Source organism: Lathamus discolor, chromosome Z, assembly GCF_037157495.1.
Source record: "Lathamus discolor isolate bLatDis1 chromosome Z, bLatDis1.hap1, whole genome shotgun sequence".
Taxonomy (NCBI): Eukaryota; Metazoa; Chordata; class Aves; order Psittaciformes; family Psittacidae; genus Lathamus; species Lathamus discolor.
Window position 1 is genome coordinate 97716185 of NC_088909.1, and position 5238 is coordinate 97721422.

Sequence of the window (5238 nt, forward strand, 5' to 3'; positions counted from 1 at the left end):
TGCCAGTTTGCATGTTCGTTTCCAGATTACAGCCTCAAGTTTTCAGAACCTTTTTCTGTAACTGCTGAAGATTTTCAGATGGGTTTTCACAGCTCTGTTAATCATTGTTACACCTACTTTCCATGTAAGCTATTTCATCTGAATTTGTATCAAGCTGTGAGTCTCCGTAAAAGGATATTCATGAATTTTCTGAACACAGAAACCAAACAAAAGTTTCTAATTTCAGTAATAGTGAAGTTTTCACAATGTAAGTCAGCATGCTGAAGCATCACGAGCTGATGATCAGCATACGTTGTGACTGTTCTATATTAAAAAAATTTAAACACTGCCGTGATTCCACATCCACAAGGATAGAAAAAGTATCATTTATTTGTCCTTACATGATGAAATATACATAAGCAAGGAACAGATTTATAACCCAGTTGTTCTCATAACCAATCCCAATTATGACGTGTTTCTGTTCGCCCTAACAGCAACATCTGCCTAAGTGCCCTGGCTAAGTATAACCACTGCTATCTGACATTCCAATGGTTTACAATGACAATGCAGTTACAGCTGCAAGTCTGCCACAAGCAAACAGCTGCATACTCTGCTGAATGTATCACAGTCATTCAGACTGCTGGAATTCTTCTTCCTGTCCTTAGTAAAAGGCTAAGAGCGGTGTTCATCCAGAAGAACAAAGCTTCTGCTACATACCTTGTAAAAACTGATGTACGTGTTTTGGTTGTTTGGGTTTTTTTACCAACTTGGCCTGAAGTTAACAAGCTAATGAATACTTCTGAATGACCTTCCTTATGTCTTAAGATGACATCTGACAGCAGAATACAAATGCAGAAATGCAGGAAAAAGCCCTTAGGACAGAGAATCCAACTGGAAAAGCTCATCGCTTTTGCAAAATGTTGCTTGCTTTTTCCAGTTGTCCCTCTGCATGGCTCACCCCTCTTGGCTGCTTTCAGCATGTATTAGTGACCTTCAACCCTGACAAATATGTTGCCCTCGTGCTTTTATGATCTCCTAATCTCTCAGAAGGTGACACATTCTGAGATTAGAGTAAATACACCAGGATCCCAGTGGCAGCATAGTACAGATGCAGCTGTGATAAATGCCAATTAAAACAGTAGCAGAATGTTACAGCTGTTTACAAGTACTTTTAATTAGCAAGTTTTATACACTCTGTTATCAGGCTCCTCTTTGAAGTATGCAACCAAAATAGTTCTTGAGTTCATCATTCCCTAGTCTTTTGAGTAGCTTTCTGGTAGAGAACTGCTGCATGAAAAGTTCTAGCTGAAAAGCTTTGCATGATCTCGTAGTATTTTGCTGAAAAGTTCCTCCTAAAGGATAGAAGAACTTTAGCTATGGAGGAAATTAGGGCACAGGAACCTGCACAGATGAACTGTTAAACACAATTTGCCCACAGTGTTCCTCGTAACATTTACCTATAAGTGTACAAGTTAACACAACACAAGCAATATTATCTACAATAAAATTCTGCAAATATCTACCCAAAGAGAATAAAAGCTAAGGTTGCTTGTTTAAGACCCATTTGCCACATCTTGGGTCAATTTTAGAAGCAGGGTGTCTTCCCTCCTTCTTGCCCCCCAGCAAGAGAAGACCCCCTTCTTAGGACCTGTTTCCATTGTGCAGAGAGGTATGCCTGAAGCAGGTGGAGACACGCTGGCTGCACCTATCCCAGGAAAATAAACACAGCCAGGGATGCTGCCAGGCCCAACCATCGATACCATCGTGCTGGGAGAAGGGTCACTGGCATGCTAGGGCCCATGCCGTCCCAGGCAATTCCATCCCCACACAGGTGCAGGAGTCCACAGGGACCAGGAGTCATCCCCAAGGCTATGTGCATGCAGCCACCCTCTTCAAGAGGCAGCAGGAAGGATGTGGTCAAAAGGCAGCAGTTGGCCCTCAGGCTAAAGAACAGACCTTGGCACTGGCTTATAATAATTCTAATAAACCCAGCAACTAGGGTCAGCTTTAACTAGACTGCTTGAACAATGCAGATAGTTGCAGCTCCAGCACAGCCTGGGGACCTGAGCAAATCTTCATGGGCCCTGACAGACCTGCTCTGCGCAGGGGGTTATCTACGCTGCCACATTTTCACTCAGGTTCTTATCTAAACTAAGGTCTTATCCCTTGTCCACCAGTGGAGTCTCCATAATACACAGACCAAGGGATGCAGGAACAGCCTTGGATGCCAGTGCAGAGCAGAATGGCTACCCATGTACCCAAACACGCGAATTCATACAAACTTTAATCATCTTAAAGAAAGGGAATGAATGCTCAAAACCAGGTTTCATGCAATGGCCCAGTCCTGAAGGGACCTCCTGCAGGTCCAGGGATGACCAAGGGTGTTTGACATCAGGCAGAATCATGCAGGTGTAGCCCAAACCACAACTGCTTCTCAAGGCATGCAGCCACTTGGCAACTTGCTGGTGCTCATCTGACTTCCAAGGGCACTCACTCCAACAGCAGCAGAATCTCCTATGTTACTAACACCAAAGAAACAATGGCTTATTGCCTGAGCAGTCATACTGCGACTAGGAAATCATGTTTCATATTTCAAAGGTAACTTAGAAATTACAATATGGAGCGCTTGACATCATAAGAGATCTATACATCATGTTGACACGTATAAACAAAAATCGAGAACATACTGCATAATGTCAAGCAGCTTTTTATCTTGTTTTAAATGGGGGAACGTTTACAATGTAAAGACACACTTTATTTACGTCTGGAAGGGTCATTTTCTCTCTCTGTTTTGGGTTGGTTTTTTTTTTCTTTTCCTGACAGCAGAAGTTCTTTTTTTTCCTTCACCAAAAAAAATTCTATCTCAAGCAGCTCCTAAACATTTGTGCTTAAAATGTTTTGATCTCTCTAGAAAAAATAAAATCAATTCTAAAGTTTTTGTCATTTTTGTTAGCTATTAATAGAGCTATGGAAATTTTCCAGGAGCTACTTTAGTTTCCAAGAAGCAAGGACTCTCAGTAACCCTCCTCGCCAAGACACTCACATCGGTGCAGGGAGAGGCAGGTACATTGTTTGTGTGATTAAGAACCAGCAGGTTTACTCTCCATTTATTTCAACCACCCTATTAGTGCAGCTAAGACATCTGCGTAACATTTCATTTCACCGTGGTACATGTGAGCTAAATAATGCATATGTTAAAACCTGGGCTTTCAGTGGCTTTTAATAGCAAGGAAAAACGAACTCCTGCAATATTACACGTGTATAATCTCTGTCTTGGCTTCATCACCCAATGTCATCTAAAGAAAATCAGTGGCTTTGCCCTGACAAAACCTATGCAAAAGAATACTGCATTAAGCTCATTTTATCTAGTTAATGGTCTTTTAGTTAAAATACTAGGACTCCATCTCATCGCATATTAACAGGGTAACCAAGACTTTCATTTTAATGTGTCTCAGTCTCTGCCCTCTAACAGAGACTTCGCACTGTATCCATTCCTCTAACCTTTCTGCTTGCTCTGTTCAGGCTGAGAGCCGGGAATGGCTTTTTGTGCATAGGGGTTTTGGTGCATACAGCACTTGGTGCATACAGCGCATGCATCTATCATGCATCTCACAACCACGTGCAAATAACTTTATGGCAGAAGTAGCACGACATGAATGGTGTCACTGAGCCAAACCAACCACTGCTTCTTGTAATGCCTTCTCCTGTCCCCTTCTGGCATGCTCAGATATATAAACAGATGCATTTATCAGATGCTTATGTCTTTATTGTATGAATACCATTTTTAACAAATTGTTCTGTCACTGTTCCACCCATTTGCTGCTGTCTGTAAAGAGGCTGCACTTCAGAAACTTTTATTCCAGGTGCCTATCAATGGGTTGTTTATACTGAAAAAAAGTTAAGATGACGTTTAAGCGACTACTGATGTAAAACGCTGTTTCAAATTCATAACGGGAGAAACTTTGGGGGAGTACTTTGCTCTGCTGTTCTTCTGATAAATCTTTTGTGCAACTTAGACTTTCTCCAAATGTCACAGTTAGGAAAATAAATAGCCTGAAATTATAAAATAAATAAATAAATAATTTGTTTAGACATTATTTCTGAGTCACAAATCTGTGGCTCCTGTAGACAGGGGGACACATTACCAAGGAAGGCTGACCCTTCATCACAAATGCACCATTCAGTAGAAGACAGTTATGAAATTTCCCCTCAGCAGGCAGATGACTGTGGCAATGGAAAACCCATTTTCCATGAAGTCCAACGGGCTTCGCAAGGAAGTACATGTTCATCACTCCATCTTGTCATCCAATCGAAATTTAGAAGTTGCCTCCTGCAGAAATATTTGTTCTTGCAGCCTGTTCAGATTACATTAGCAGACCCCTCCAAATTTCCAATAAATACATCTTAAAAACCTTTACTACCCTGACTGTGACCCTGATTGAGCCTCACTCCTATTACACCCAGTGAGATGACTGTGATCCCCTCTACAGACCTACAGCCCCTGGCCTGAGATCTCCTCTGGAACTGGGTGCTTGGAGGATTCTGCATGTTTCATACTGATGAAGGAGAGTAAACAAACACTTGTTGACGTGCACACACCTGGCGCTCAAATCCACACCTGAGGTCCTCATCCTACTTCCTAGCCAAGGGCTGCAAAGAGGGCAGCAAGGGCTGTGCAGGACAGGCAGAGGGAGCTGGTGCCATCTGCCTCCTGCGCCCTGTCCTTGCGGGGCCTGGGCTGTCTGGGAGATACACAAGGGAATGGGACAGTGGGGAGGAGATGGGAAAGGGAAAGCAGGAAGAGATGGAGAGGGAGAAAGAGAAGGAAAAGGAAGGGGGAGAGCAAGAGACAGAGGGAAAGAGAAAGGGAAAAGGAAAAGGGGAAAGGGAAAAGGAAAAAGGCAAAGTGAAAGGAGAAAAGGTAAAAGGAAAGGGAAAGCGAACGGGGAAAAAGGAAAAGGGAAACAGAATGGGAAAAACGAAAAGGGAAAGAGAAAAAGGGGAAAAGAGAAAAGAGAAAGGGAATGGGAAAGAGGAAAATTAAAAGGGAGAAAGGAAAGGGAATGGGAACAGGAAAGGGAATGGGAATGGGAAAGGGAAAGGGGTCTACAGCAGACGAAGTGTCGCAGGAGGGGCAGCCATGGAGAGGCAGCCCCGGAAAGGCAGCCCAGGGTGACGCTGGCGGTGCCCGGGAGGAATGAGGCTCGGAGCGGGTCCCCCCCCGCCCGCCTGCCAGACCCCACAGCAGGCAGCCGCGCC

General features: G+C 43.5%; 1 long non-coding RNA gene across 1 annotated transcript; it reads right to left on the reverse strand.

The window, feature by feature from the left end:
- Nucleotides 1-3734: 3734 nt before the first annotated feature.
- Nucleotides 3735-4952, reverse strand: LOC136005679 (uncharacterized). Its single transcript, XR_010608832.1, has 3 exons — nucleotides 4579-4952; nucleotides 4125-4309; nucleotides 3735-4032 (listed from the first exon to the last, which is right to left on the reverse strand). It is a non-coding gene; the product is annotated as an uncharacterized LOC136005679 (long non-coding RNA).
- Between the last annotated feature and the right edge of the window lie 286 nt (nucleotides 4953-5238).